The following is a 16,203-nucleotide window of genomic DNA, read 5'->3' on the forward strand; positions in this document are numbered from 1 at the left end:
ATCTTCAAAGATAAGAAGCTGGAAGGTTGGAAGAGGAGGCAACATCAAGAGAGCACAGCACTGAAGAAAGAAACAGCAGAACACCTGGAGTTCAAAGTTGATTCGACTGCCACTTTAGAGAGGTGTGAAGATTAATCTGATGGATAAGACAGAAGACTGGTTATGAAGCTGTGACTACAGCCCAGCGAAGAGATGATGAAATCTGAAGTAAAGTCGTGAAAGAGGTTCTGTAAATTCAAGAAATAGTCAATAAACATTTAAGAGATTAAAAAAAAATGGTAGAACTTGATGACTTAGTGGATGTGAAGGCTTGCATGATAGTGCCAACAAATGAAACTGTGAAGTCAAAAGTAGGAACACTTCGGTGAGAGGGATAGTGGAGATAAGGAGTTATTTTTCAATTAAATGAACTTGGAATGTCCATCAAGACACAAACCTGATAGCTCAAGAGAAAGCTGAAAAAATCTGGGAGATATCAATACACAAGTGACAGATGAAGCCATGGATATAAATTTTTGCAAGAACAAACACCCAAGGAACAGCAATAGTTAAAAGGTAGGATGAAAACGCAGAAGCTATTAAACAAAACAAAACAAAAAATCAGTCTTTGCCTAGATTCTAAAGTTATGATCCACTGGACCGTAAGGTCCTTGAGAGGAAAGCACTCTGACCCTTGACTTCCTATCACTAACGCCCAACATATAATGCCAGTACACACATAGTTGTAAAATGAACCGAGTAAACAGAGAAAACTGGAAACTTTCCCATCTAATAAGACAAAAGGCTCATGAAACTCCTGGAATCTAGGGTGGCCTCTAGGACAGACCAGAGCCAATTAAGAGCCTAAGGAAAGCAGAAGCAGAAAGGAGCTCCACCATGTGCTCCGCTGAGGGGAAGGTAGGATGCTGCTGCTGCTGTGGGAAACAGTTCAGCAGTTCCAAAGTGCTTCTAAACATAGAGGGGCCATAAGAACCAGCAATTCCACTTCTGGATACATACCCAGAGGTACTGAAAACATGTTCATAGGAAAAAGGTGCATGTTTACAGCAGCATTATTCATAACATTTGGGACAAGCCCAAATGTCCAGCAACTGATGAGTACATAAACAAAAAATGTGGTATATGCACCAACTGAATACTACATGGCAATAAAAAGGAAAGAAGTACTGATATATGCTACAATATATATGAACCTTGAAAACATTTTGCTTCCCAAAAGAAGTCAAATATAAAAGCCCATATATGTTGTATGATTTCATTTATATAAAAGGTTCAAAGTAGGCAACTTTACAGAGACAAAAGTAAATCAGTGGCTTAGAAGGTAGGTGAGAAGGAACGGGAAGTGACTGCTAATAGATTCAGGTTTCTTTTGGAGGTGACAAACATATGTTGGAATAAGATAATAATGGAGGTTATACAACTCTGCAATTATACAAAATTATTATATAGTATACTTTAAAGGGGTGAATTGTGCCAGGTGTGGTGCCACAAGAGGGGCTGAGGCAAGAGGACTTCAAGTTCAAGGCCAGCCTATAACCTAGAAAGGACCCTACCTCAAAATACAAAGGGTTGGGGGTGTAGCTCAGGGGTAGAATACCCCTAAGTTCAATCCCTAGTACCAGTGGGGGGACGGGAGTGAAATTCTATGATATGTGAATTATATCTATTTAAAAAAAAAAAAGAAAGAAAGGAGATAGAAACACAAGAAAGATAGAATCCATGCTGCTGCATCCGAGATGTCTTCCAGTGTAGATGATTCCAACCCAAGGACACCAACAAAGTACTTAACTGCGCAGAGCCAGCAACAGTAACCATAAAAAATATTAAATAATTTTAATTCTTTTTAAACAACAGACATGAAATTCTGGGAGGTGCCAAGGGTTTTCCTTTGGGGGAGGGGGGGCTGTCAAATGTATTAGTAGAGGTAGCTAACCTACATTTCTAGTTGAAGGAGATTAATTCCAGTGCCAGAAATCCCAGCAGAATATCTGACTTTGTTGAAGCAAATCCCACACACTGGAAGAGCTTTTCTTCCCAGGGTACCAGACAGCATTCTAATCCAAAGCATGGCCCTAAGAAGCTAAGAAACAAGGCCTCTGTCAGTGGCCTACTGAGCCACTGGTACTTCAGGAGTAATTCTCCTCCTCGCTTTAGGGAGTGGCGGGGGAACTGAAAGGGATGAAACAAGAAAGGCAACATGGCATGACAAAAAAACACAAAGTTTTGGAAAGCTGGGTGTGACCCCAATTCCACTACCTAGGAGCTGAGAAAAATGGGATACTCCCAGTTTCTATGCTTCAGTTCTTTCTTTTCTTACTTCACAAAGGTGCTGTCCCACTGTAGGACTGAAAAGTGACACTCAAATATTAGTATCCTTCCTGGTCCACCTGAAAGAAAATTAGTTGCTAATATTGTACATTTTGGGGTCAAATTGGAAAATAAAGACTTATCTACCTTACCTTAACATACTCAAACACAATCTTGAACTTAAATAAAATCATAAAGTATATAGAATATCCAAGTCAGAAGCCCTTTTTTCTTCTTCTTCTTGCAGTGCTGGGGATCAAGCCCAAGGGTCTTATGCACGCTAGGCAAGCACCGACCACTGAACATATCCCAGCTCCATCTCAGGAGCCGTGACTCCTTTCTATGAATCCTACAGACATTTAATCATCAACCCCATGCATCCTAACTCTATCTCTATATCCCGTCCACTTTCTTCATCTCAGTAATCTAATGCAAGCCACCATCACTCATCAAAGCTTTACAGTAGTTTCCTAATTTGTCTTAAAAACTAACCAAACTCCTTAATATGACTGAACCTTGCCTACCTCTATGCAGTCCTATCTCCAAATCACCCTTCTATTTCTTTCTACTCCAAACATTTTGTGCTCTTTTATTACTGCTGCTATTTTGTTTTGGTTTTGGCAGTACTGGGGACTGAATGTGCTAGACAAGTACTCTACCAACTGCTACATCCCCAACCCTAACTTTGTTCTCTTCAAGCCTTAAACGTACACTTCTCCCTGAAAGCTTTCTTGTCCTATCACCTGGCTTAGATATTCCTTTCTCTTTTATCCTTCTGATCCCTATTTAGGTATCACTTGTCCCAGGAAGATTTAACTTTACCAAGTCCTGTGTAGGTGTTCCTCCATACTGGCCTTGGCTCTCATTACTATAACACCTCTCAAGCTAGGTTCTGCTTGTCAATCTGTACTGTTCTTGCCATCTAGATCTCTGCAATCTAGACTGCAAGTCCCCAGAGAGCAGAAGCTGTATCTATAGTTTTCACTGCTCAATTCCTAGAACTATACCTAGTTCTTAATACAAACTTAGCAAATACTGACCGAATAAGTGAATGATTATAATTAAGCAAAAAGCTAAAATGATTCTGTTTGTTTTTATGTAGTGCTGGGAACCAAACTCAGGGCCTCATGCATGCTAGGCAAGCACTCTACCACTCAGCTATACATCCAGTCCAGGAAGTAGAAGATTTTATATATACTATTTTCTTGATACAAAAATGGTTTTTAAAACTTTAATTGTAAAGAAAATTATAAATATAAAAATGAAATCCAATTCTTCATAACATCTGTGGGGGAAAGGGACTTGGGCACACATGTACTTTCTACAACCGTGAGGCTAATACCAAATACAATCGAAAGGAATAAAGCTACTACCTCAGTGGGACTGGTGCTCTTAGCACTGCTCCAAATCTTTCGATTTCCTTAGCTGGAAAAGGTAGAAAAGGTATGAATAATCCCCTGCAAGCCCACACAAAACAATGTTAGACACACTAAGAGAATGTGTTTACTCCAAACAGCTCACCAAGTGAAGGTTACTGTGAAATACTTCAAATTCCAAAAGCCCTCAGGACTGCAGAGTGCGGGGAGGGAATGTTCCAAGCACAGACTAATGGAAGAAAGTATAAATGAAATAAAGCCTGATGCATGACTATCTAAGGAAATCTAAGCTGAAGACTGAATATATTTGTTCTGAAATCATTAACCAAGCTTCAGTTTGTAAAACACATTTGAAATACTTAACATTTTATAACTTCCTCATATAATCATAGAGATAACTAAAGTAATTAAAGATAAAATAATATCCTTTGCCTAGTTTAAGATATATAAACCTCTATCATATTTCAGGCTCAGTTTTTATATTTTGGAATTTTTTTATACCAACAATTTGAATTCTTATCATGTTACTGCCTACGTAAACAAGAAATGAAGTTACACCAACTTGAATTTTTATCATCATTTTGGGGATGCAATCCCTCTTTTAAATCTGTTCATATTTTAACTCAGCAACTTCAGTGATCAAAGCTTCATTAGCTTGTAAACAAACTGTTTCCCAGGTAAACTGAATTGCCCTACGCAAGGATCTTAAGCAAATAAATAAGTACAAAACAGGCAGAGATTATAAATTAGGGCAGACAAATCTGTATCTAGCCCCACGTCGGTAAAGAGCATTCTATCAATATAGTGAAATGCTAATCTCCTAATTAACAACCTAATTAGGTAATTATGGCTTTGCAGAGGGATGCCGAAATGAAATATGACAACATGGTCACCTCTTTATATGGCACCTGTGGGCCTTTTCAGCTGTCATTGCAAAGAGTGCAATATCAATTTGAACAGATGACAAAGTGCTGTCATTTTTCATTCTGATAATATACAGAATGCTTTGGACAGAAGCAGTTTACAAAAGAAACAACTTGCCTGGTATTTTCCTAATTTAAATATGCTAAAATACTTTGTTACATTTTTTGCAGGTTTTTATACTGCTTATTAGAAAATTACTGGGCACATTAAAAAAAACTGGTCACAATCCTTAATTGTACATGCTGAAACTATTTCATTTATAAAATGCATGACAATAGAAAAATGTATAAGGCAACAATTCATCATGACATTTTAATATAGTTATAAGAAAAATTTTAAATCCAAATTAAAATATTCAAAAATTTTAAAAAGTGAGATAGAAGTTCATACTTGTCAAGTAAATTAAAATAGAGACCAAGTCTGAAAAATCCCTGAGCGAAGTCAGTTAGGCCTCATAAGTGACTTGAACCTTGCTTGATTTGCAAAAATAAGTGAAACATAATTTGTCCTATTTCTTGTAAAATGTTTAAGAAAACAGAACTTAAGCTCAACTAGTCAAAAGTAGCCCACAGTGGGCTGGGGTTGTGGCTCAGTGGTACAGCTCCTGCCTAGCATGTGTGAGGCACTGGGTTCGATTCTCAGAACCACATATAAATAAATGATAACATAAAGGTCCAACAACAACTAAAAAAAATTTTTTTAAAGTAGCCCACAAATTTATCATTATAATTCCTAATGGGATGGATCAAATAAGGCAACTCTACAATTGTCGCCACCAAATATTTTCTTTGGTTTACCTTCCACATTCCTCCTAAAATAACTTTCTCATTGCAATCCAATTGTGAACCACTTCTGATTTAGAACTGACTTACCACTTTATGAATCACTGTTTGCTCAAATAAATTATTTAAAAATTTTAGTTGACTCTTTTTTTAAACACAAATGATTTTTTACATCAAAAAAACACTTCCTGGACTGGGGGTGTGGATCAGTGGTTATGCAATCACCTAGCAAGCATGAGACCCTGGGTTTGATCCTCAGCACCACATAAAAATAAAATAAAGGTATTGTGTCCACCCACAACTAAAAAAAAAATTTTTTAAAGCACTTCCTAATACATAAGTACTAAACTTACAAACAAGCTCTGTATACCAATGGCCAATCTTGCTTTCAAGGAGATAGGATCGTACTCCTTCTGAAAGTAAAGACAAAGCTGTCCCAAGCCTACTCCTGATCCCAGTGGTCACTGAAGGGGTGATGGGAGAACTGGAACACTGGTACCAACACAGATACAAGTCTTCTTCCATGATAGTCTCTTAAATAGGTTTTGTGTTGTTTTGTTGGCGGAGGCAGGGGTTACCCTGGAAATCTTAACATCATTATGTCAAAACACATGAAACTATCAGTACAGGGTGGCTCGTGCCCATAATCCCAGCTACTCAAGAGGACTGTGAGCTCACAACCAGCCTGGGCAGCATAGCAAGACCCTGTCTTTAAAAAATAAATAAATAAATAAATAAAACACACACCACATATATATACACACACATACATATATATGTTACATATTCTAAGTGCAAAATGAGGTAAAAATTAGCTTAAAAATGCAATCCATCTACAGCTTCAAAATCATCTGCATTAGGCAAGGGGGTGGAATTCTATTCACAGCACCGCCACGAAAAAAAAAAAAAAAATCACCCACATTAGTGAAAACTCTATTGATTGAAATAATACCACTGCTTCTATTCATACTTGTTAATATTAAACTAAAATTATTTTTTATTAAAAATAGTTTTCAAAAATATTTCTAAAGAAAAACAGACTTAAAATCTCACCACCTCTTCTTTCTGTTCTTTGCAACTATGTTTGACATAATTGGGAACATATTTTACTTGTACTTTTTTCACTGAATAATATATAAGCAATTAATGTCACTAAAATTATTCTAAAACATCTAAAATGACTGTACAATATTTCCATTCTATAGCTTTTCTATAATTTCTCTAACCTTTGTTCAACACTAAGGTGGTTTCTAATTTTTCCTATTATAAATACTACTGCTGAAGATCTTTGAACATGAATATTTTTCTACATCTGATTACTTCTTTAACAAAGATTCCTAGAAATGAAATTACAAGCTCAAAGGCATACATGGAATCTTTTTAAAGCTCATACATACTGCCAAAGTGCTTTTTAGGTAAGTTTTATAAATTTACATTCCCACTAGTTGTATATGAGTGACCATCTTACCACCAACCTTTGCCAGCAGTATTAGGGTTTTATTATATCTTTAAACTTCATATCATAAGGTTATACCTATAATCAAACACTCTAACAACATAATAAATAGCAACTTTTTGCATGCATTAAGTTTAAATGAATAAGAAGAATGGCCAGAACTGACGACAATACCAAGACTAGGGCCAGTTCCAATATCTAAATCTAAAGCAGCATGAAAAGTGGCAAAAGCACCAAATTTAGATTGAAACAGTTTGGCATGGTTGCACACACCTGTAGTCCCCGCAACAGGAGGATCACCTGAGCTCAGGAGATCCAGGCCAGCCTGAGCAATCATAGCAAGACCCAAACTCGAAACATAAAAATAGTCAAAAACAAAGGTTCAAATCCTAGCTTTGCCAGGAACAGGGAATACATAATATTCCTTGTTCTTATAACCTCAAAGGGTAGTCACAGGCACAGAAAAAATAATATTAGCAACTGGAAGGGTCTGTTATTTAGCAGATTAATTCATTTAATAGCCTAAGAGCATACTGAAATCCTTTGCTCAATAGTGCATAGTAGTCAGATATACTAAGTAATTCACAAAGCACAATCAGAAGTCTCATTCCTTCATGACCACTGCATAGTATCACTGCTTGTTACTAAAATCCTAAACGTCTTATGTCCCTGAATGTGGGTACCTGCATCTCTCCAGAAGTTCATGGTACTCACTAGATACTGATATAAATGGCTTCATTTAGTTCACACAAGTACAGCATGAGATTGGCATTACTGTCACCATTTACCAGATTGTCCAGGTCCCAGAGCTAATAACTGACTCAGTCTGTATTCAAATCCAGGTGAGATATTTCAAAACCCTACCTTACACTGAATTAAGATTCATGTCCATGCTGGTGGGATTGTAAATTGGTACAGTCTCTCTGGAAAGCAGTATGGAGATTCCTTAGAAAGCTTGGAATGGAACAACCATTTGACCCGGCTATCCCACTCCACAGTTTATACCCAAAGGACTTAAAATCAGCACACTATAGTGATGAAGCCACATCAATGTTTACAGCAGCTCAATTCACAATAGTTAGATTGTGGAACCAACCTAGACGCCCTTCAATAGATGAATAGATAAAGAAACTGTGGTATATATACACGATGGACTATTACTCAGCCATAAAGAATAATAAAATTATGGCATTTGCAGGTAAATGGATGGAGCTGGAGAATATCATGCTAAGTAAAATAAGCCAATCCCAAAAAAATCAACAGTGGAATGTTTTGCCTGATAAATGGATGCTGATACATAAGGCGGGGTGGGGAGATGTAAGGGAAGAATGGAGGAACTAGATTGTGTAGAGGAAAATGAGGGGAAGGGAGGAGCAAGGGAAAGAAAGATGGTGGAATGAGACAGACATCATTACCCTATGTACATGTATGATTACATGAATGGTGTGACTCTACATCATGTACAACCAGAGAAATGAAAATTTGTACTCCACTTGTGTACAATGAATCAAAATGCATTCTGGTGTCATGTATAACTAAATACAACAAACAATTTTTAAAAATAAATAAAGAATAAAAATATGAAGTACAAAAAAAAAAAAAAAAAGATTCAAGTCCAAGGACTGGGAAGGTGGTTCAGTAGTAGAGTGTTTACATAGCATGAGTGAGGCTCTGGGTTCAATCCCCAGTAGCTTAAAAAAAAAAAAAAAAAATTCAGGTCTGAACTTCAGTTCTTATTAGTCTCCTGTATGTCAGCAAGTAAAGTTTACAGATTACTTTGCTTTCAAAAGACATTCCTTCAGTTTTTTACCAATTACTGTGCTAAAACAGTACTTATTTATAATACAGTACCTAAAAATGGGTCCACAGGGAACAAAACATGCTATTTTTTGAATATCTGAATTTTTACACAGTCCACTTTATCTCCATTAATAGAAGCATATTCATAAATGTACACTCAAGCATGGGATATTATGAATCTAACTCTGCATATACTTAAAGGTAAATGTAACATTATACTAAATTTATTTCACAAGCAATTACAATAACTTAATTCCAATAGTTATTCTAATACTTCTTGCTTTGTCCAGAATTTTAGAATTTGTCTGTTTTGTTTTTTAATGTTTTCTCCCATTTTCTCACTTTCAATTACTTAAAATTGTTTTCTACTTTTGGCCCAAATTTTGTGTTTCTTATATATTAAATCTATTTTCCCAATATATCTAGATGCTACCAACTAGAGTTAATAAATCTTGAATGACTGTTCAGGATTTATTTTCTTCATTTTTATATTCTATGTTATTTCCTAACACAATAGGGTATGAATGAAAACAAGTATCTAGAAGACTAATATTTCTTCAATTTTCACCTTGTGGAAGCTGGGTATTAAAATAAAAATAAATTAAACTCTTGGGCTGGGAACTCCCTGACCATATTTCTCTCATTCTGCTGGGTGTCTCTACGCTCCCTTTCAATCTTACGTGTATGTGAGTATACATAGTCAACAAAGCACTGTACACATCTGGGGAGCACCTGGCCCATCAAGGTCCTTCCCCAGAGTAAATAAGAAACAAAGAACAGAGAGAAGAGCTGAGTAGTGGCTCCCTACCTGCCATCAAGAGAAGAGGAAAAGCATTTGAGATTTGAGCCTCTCTCTACTGGGGTCTGCAGTCATCAGTTGTGTGACGTTCAGCATGCGAATTAGAATCAGACAGCTTGGCATCCTGAAAAGATCTCAGCAAGGCTTGAATTTTGCTCCTCATTATTAACCAGAACGGGGAAAATTTCAAAGATTTTTAAGTGACTTAACCAAAATCCAAAAGGAACCATTAGTAATGTAGTTATATGCAAGATTAAAGTCCATCTCACTGGGCCAGGTGGCATGAGCCTGTAATCTCAGCAGCTCCGGAGGCTGAGACAGGAGGATCGCAGGTTCAAAACCAGTCTCAGCAACTTAGCGAGGCCCTAAGCAACTCCATGAGATCCTATCTCTAAATTTCAAAAATACAAAAAAGGGCTGGGGATGTGGCTCAGTGGTTAAGTGTCCCTGTGTTTAACCCCTAGTACCAAAAAAAAAAAAAAAAAAAAAAAAAGTCCTTCTCAGTCTATTGAACTTTCTACTAAACTCTAATTTACTGGATGTCAGTTTCTTCACCTAGAAAGATTATAATTATCCCCTTTATAATACCACCTATCTCACAAGATCATGAATATTAAAGGAAATACAGATAAACAAATCTGCAATATACTTCATGATATCATGGTGATGACCAGAGACAGAGATCTGTTAGCATTTAAAGTGCTAAGAGCACCGAAAAAAAAGCATTATAAGGTCATATCATCTGAACCCCATTCCTCCTGAAATTAGCCTGATAATATTAAAAAAGCATTCACCCTTCTACTCCCTGAAAAATGCCAGTGCAAGCTACAATGCCTCCTCACTCTGGCAGTCTACCAGATTTATGATCGATCATCACAACATGGTATTATACCTCCTGACCTGAATGATGGGTACTAACATTTTAGCAGCCAAGCTGGGTGCAGTGGCACACGTAATCCCGGGACACTGAGCAGAAGGATCACAAATTCAAGGCCAATCTGGGCAAGTTCACAAGACCCTGTCTCAAAATAAGAAACGAAAAGGGTTGGGATGTAGCTGAGTGGTAGAGTACCCTGGGTTCAATACCCACTTCTGCAAAATGGTCATTTAAAAAATCAAATTTCAGCAGTCAAGTAGATCAAAGTTCATTATCAGACAGCCTACAATTGTACACAGCCCACAAACACGTTTTGGTCTTCCGTAAGTTTTTGTTGTTGTTGCTGTTATTTTGATTCATTGTACACAAATGGGGTACAACTTTCATTTCTCTGGTTGTAGGTCTTCTATAAGTTTTTAATGGCAAATTTTTAAACGAAGCACATTTCATCCAGGCACAATGGCACAAGCCTGTAAACCAAGTGGCTTAGGAGGCTGTGGCAGGAAGATCGCAAGTTCAAAGCCAGCCTCAGCAATTCAGCGAGGCCCTACACAACTTAATGAGACCCTATCTCAAAATAAAACATAAAAAAGGGCTGGAGACTGGCTCAGTGGTTAAGTGCCTCTGGATTCAATCCCTGTACCCCCCAAAAAATAAATAAATAGAAAATCCAGATTTTAGGATCTTTTCCAAAAAAAAAAAAATCAGAGAATCTAGGACACTGGGCTTACTTATTCACATGGCTACAACCAACTGGAGTTCCTGCCTCAGCTTTCCAAATAGTTGGGACTATGCATGCCACACATCTGGATACCTTTCAAGGAGGCATTTGCGCTCCAGTTCACCAAGTCCTATCTTACTCATTATAATCCATAATGGGCGCAGGACTTGGGAGACCCCAAAGGTAGATGTTCAAATAAAACTGAGTTAATAAACACTTGTTTACTCTTTTTTGACCAGTTCTTTCTGACTCTTAGCAACTCACTGGAGTGTGACTTCTGGGTAACAACCCCTAAGCCTTGGGCTACTCATATGTTAAATAGGGATAATACCACCCACCTCACAGAAATTTAAAGATTAAAGGAAATAAGGTGTAAAAAAGCATTCAACAATGACTGAAATACAAATGCTTGCATACTTTGGATCCAGAATTTCCCTCAAAGGCCCATGTGTTGAAGACTTGGTCTTGTTCAGAGGTGGAGCTTTAGAGAAGGGATAGGACCATGAGGGCTGTAACCTAATTAATGGGTTAATCCACTGATGGGTCATAGATGAATGAACTATCTGGGAGGTAGTAGAAACTGTAGGAAACGGGACATAGTTGAAGGAAGTGGGTCCTTGATGGCATGCCCTTGTATCGTGTCCCAGGCCCCTTCTTTTCTCTCCTCCTCTGCTTCCTGGCTGCCAAGAGATGAGCAGCTTCACTCCACTGCACGTTTCCGTTGTGTGCTACCTTACCATAGACCCAAAATCAATGGAGCCAGCTGAGAATGGACTGAAACCTCTGAAATCAAGAGCCAAAATTAATCTTCCCAACTTTAAGTTGTTTTTCCCAGGTTATTTTGTTACAGCAACAGAAAGCTGACTAATACAATGCCCAATTATTATAAACTCCACACAAGCTGAAATGTGTTAACTTTTGAATCAAAATTTCTCAAAAACTTCAAACTTCACAGAAAACACAATGTCAGGGCACCTCCAACTGGAAAAATGTGACAGAATTCCTTGTCATATGATATTTTGATATCTCTTGCTATATATTTAACAATAAAGCATATACATCAGAATAACAGCCTGAATCATACAAATTCACTGAACAAGTTTTCAACATCAGCAACAAGCCCATCGCCACCACCAAAAAGAAAGAAATATATTTGAAGTGACATTCAGTGCTGAGGCCACTTCCACTCCTCACTATGCCTACTGCCTAGCAGCAACTGGCACACTAGAACTAGGGCTCAAGGGCTGGTTCCTCTGAGGCCTCTCCAGAGGGTCCCATCCACATTACAAAGAACTGCAGCATGGTGCAGTACGACAGCAGAGACAGTCCATATAGCAACTCAGCGCCTCCAGCTGTATAAACCAGGGCTTTGTTCTTTTTATTTTTGCTTTTTTGGTACAGGAGATCAAACTTAGGGCCTTATACATGTCTAGCCCATACTCTACTACTAAGCCACACCACCAGCCCTCAAGGAAGTTAACCTCTCTGTGCCCTAGTTTCTCATCTGGAAAATCAGTATACCAATACTACCTTCCCATATAGGAATAAACGAGATGAAGCATTTAACACAATGTCAACACCAATCAGTGAGTACTCGTTAGCTACCACTATAAGTCAACAACCTCAGGGTGGGGACCAGTTTTATTCCACTTTGTATCCCCAGGATCTAACATTTTGCCTGGCATATTCTGAACCAACCATAAATCCTCAAAATATTTATTAACTGGAAAAGTTATGAGTAGAAATAGGAAATTTACCTATATTGCCTGGCACTCAAGCCCTCACTGACTCTGACTTCAATTTTATCTCCAGCCTGCAAAAAGAAGTAATAGTTTGCTCTAGTTGGGCTAGAAATTCATTCACCACTATAAAATCACATGACAAGCATTATATCTTTGCATCTTACAGCTATTATTTCAGGGCACCTTACCATACATGGATTGAATATCCCTTATTTAAAATGTTCGGGATCAGAAGTGTTTCAGTGTGTGCAATTTTCCAGAGTTTGGGATATCTGTACAGACTTTACAGGATGAGCACTGGTAATTCAAGTCTAAAATCTGAAATGCTCCAAAACTGCAGCTCAAAATCACAGATTTTGGAGCATTTTGGATTTTGGGTTAAAGATGTTGAAACTGTGACAGGCACTTTATCAGAATTAGTTTATTAGAATTCACAACACTTCTTGAAGTCAATAACCCTGGATGAGGAAAATGACACTAAAAGAAATTTGCCAAAGTTCATCTACCTAGTAAAAGGACCAGGCACTGAACCAGGAGTCTATGCTTATTCTCTACAAACTGTCCTCCTGTTCACATTCAAAATTGGACTGACCCACCTACCATCTCTTTGCCTTGGAAGATTAGTCTCATCTACCTTCAAAGAACTGTCAGGGCTGGGGCTGTAGCTCAGTGATAGAGCACTTGCTTAGCCTGTGTGAGGTACTGGATTCAATCCTCAGCACCGCATAAAAATAAATAAAGAAAAAAAAAAAAAAAAAAAGAACTTTCAGTACCATTCATTAAAACATTCATATTTTTCCTCCTGATCAGTTCCTTCAATAGGTACTTGCACAAAGAGAGCTATGGTGTGAGAAAGAAGACAAGACAGATAATGGGAAAAGTGCAATTCTAGGCATCAGACAGACCTAGGTGTGAATGCTGGCTGTCTTATACCATCTGTGTGATTTCTCCTGAGTCCTACTACTGTGTAAATTGAGGTTAAAATGATTAACAAGAAAAAGCTATATGCAATATGTAAGACACTGAGTTTACTTCACATTCTGGAACATTCCCTAGCCATATTCCGCCTCACAGAGGTCAACGTCCTACCATAACACAAAAAGAACTTTCACATAGTGTATTTATCACTGTTGGATTACTAATTTCCTTCCCTTTCTCACTAAATTGAGTTGCAGGCGCACAAAGAGGGAGTCTTCTTTAATCTCTAAATTGCCTACTACCGGTACCTAGCATACAGCCTCAGTAAATATTTATTAAATGAAATAATTGTAAATAATGAGTGATTATAGGATTATAAATGAGAAATAATTTCCAGCTGGGGATGTCCTAAATTGATTGAGGGAGACCAACTTCAACCTGGCCATGAGTAGCATCTCAATAGGTAGAAACAGAAAATGGAAAACCTAGGCAGAGTAGGGAGAATGTCCCATCAAAAACAACTGACAGGAAAAAACAAAAGTGATGAGATTCTACTTATCTCGAGTAATGGGTTACCGTGAGGACCTTTTCAAGCATAAATGGAAAGAAAGTCAAGCGCCTGATCAGGAGAGTAGAGGAATGTGAGTTCAATTTGGCCTACACAGTAGTTAGGTCTGAGCACACAGATGAATGGAGAAAGTGCTAGCAGCATGCCCTACAGACCCAGGAAGCCTGCAAGTGTGTAGACTCAAAAGATAAAAACAAGTACGAATCTATCGAGAACTCTTTTTGTATTTACTGAGCACCTGTGTGGGCTCACAGAATATGAGGAATAAAACATGATGCCACTTTTTCTGTGCTAATAGGTTTTTACCATAAGGGATCCACCCGTTCAGCTTGTCAAAATAAAAAGAATGTTGACTTCAATGTGTCTGTCCGTTTGACCATTCACACCTGTGAAAGTTTTGAACTGCGCTTTTTTTGGTTTACAACATGGTGTTTTGCACAATGCCAGGTACTGTGACAGCTTCAAAACTAACTTGCATTCATTCAGACTGAAGTTTTAACCTATTTCAGAGACAATTTGGGGATCTGGTTAAAGTTATGCTGTTGAAACTACATTTTTTTTTTTTCTTTTCCCCATACTTAAACACTCCTTGCCACTCCCACAAACCAAAAAAACTGAACCAAAGTTCCAGCAGCACTTTAGGGAGAAAAAAGTCTGCAGACTGCCCCTTGCAGGTGGGGAGGAGGGACACTAGGAAACAGGCATCACACAGGCAATGCTTTAAAAACTTGATTTCACATTATGAACATCAGGGCACCTAAATGTTGCCGAGTGCAGGGCCAGAGTGCTGCAGCCAACTGCACACACGCCCCCGCCCCGACTCTACCAGCCGTCCAGCTTCTCCCCTAAATCACACGCCCGCTGACAGGCTCAGGGCAGCCCCGGTTTATGGAAAAGGCCAGGAAACGGATGCTCCCAGGCCACCTGAGCAAGGGCCTGACAGGCGGCCCACTGGGCAGCGCCGAGAGCGGTTGAGTGAGGGGCCGCCAGGTCCCGCGCGTGGGCGAGAGGGCGGGCGGGCGAGCAAGGGAGCTAGCGGCTGGGGCAACCTTTACCTGAAGCTGCTTCCACACTACGGGCCGGGGCACGGGCCCCGGGGCACGTTCCTGAGGGGAGGGCCCGGCTTCCCCACGCCTCCCGGCCCCTGCCCCGAACTCTGCACTCTCGCGATCCTCAGGGACCGGCGCTCCTACCGGCCCGCTCAGCTGCCGCTTCCCGGGCTCGCCCTCATGCCCCCGCTGCTCGCCGCCGCCGGCCGGCCGAGCAGCAGCCCTGTTACCCTGAGCCGCGCCACGACCCGGAACCGCACCCCGGCGCACCGGAAGTCCCTGACCGGGAAGGAGCCTCTGGCTGGGGACGCAGTGCGCAAGCCCCAGAGCCGAGAGCATGGAGCAGCGCCCTCCCGGGAGGCGGGGCCAAGCGGGAAGCCCCGCGCATGCGCGCCGCTGCTCCGGCGCCGGGGAAGAGATTGACGCGGGGTTTCTGGCAAAGAACAGCAGCGCGAGGACTATCCTTGAAGAGACATCAGCGTTAGGGTTCTTTGCGAATAATCTTTCTCCATATTTCCTCGGAGAAAAGTCCTCAGTTGTCCGGAAATGAGCGAGGAGGCAGCTTAGCCGCGATATCTGAAAGACCTGGGCTCAAATGCCAACTCTAACTTGCTGCATGTCCTAGGCTACTCACCTCCCCTCTGGGAGTCCCACCCATAAGAAACACTCAGCAATGGGCCTGATAGTAATAAACACACAGGAAGCTATGCCTTTTTTTCTCTAAAATGCAAATAATAATTTTATGAAGAGAACTACCAGGAGGTTTCGATGAGATCTGAAAGGACTGACACCGAACAGGGGCTCCCAGTTCTCAATCTCTGCCCTCTGGAAATCAGTGGCAGAAGCCATGGTGACGGGGGAAAGGGACCTTAAGCAGTGCAATG

The 16,203-nt window shown here is 39.6% G+C and overlaps 1 protein-coding gene across 12 annotated transcripts in view; it reads right to left on the bottom strand.

Annotated features, from left to right (window-relative positions):
* Window positions 1-15,592, bottom strand: part of MAPKAP1 (MAPK associated protein 1) — a 227,585-nt gene extending 211,993 nt beyond the window's left edge. For 5 of the 12 annotated variants that reach the window (XR_013759712.1, XM_079113804.1, XM_079113795.1 and 2 more), the window contains exon 1: window positions 15,326-15,589. The gene's annotated coding sequence lies outside the window, so the exon portion shown is untranslated. Of the gene's footprint in view, window positions 1-9,453; window positions 9,625-10,363; window positions 10,463-15,325 lie in introns of those variants that run through there. The other 7 variants (XM_079113807.1, XM_079113796.1, XM_079113797.1 and 4 more) reach the window with 5 other exon arrangements.
* Between the last annotated feature and the right edge of the window lie 611 nt (window positions 15,593-16,203).

Source organism: Sciurus vulgaris (genome assembly GCF_902686455.1).
Source record: "Sciurus vulgaris genome assembly, chromosome: 15".
Lineage (NCBI taxonomy): Eukaryota > Metazoa > Chordata > Mammalia > Rodentia > Sciuridae > Sciurus > Sciurus vulgaris.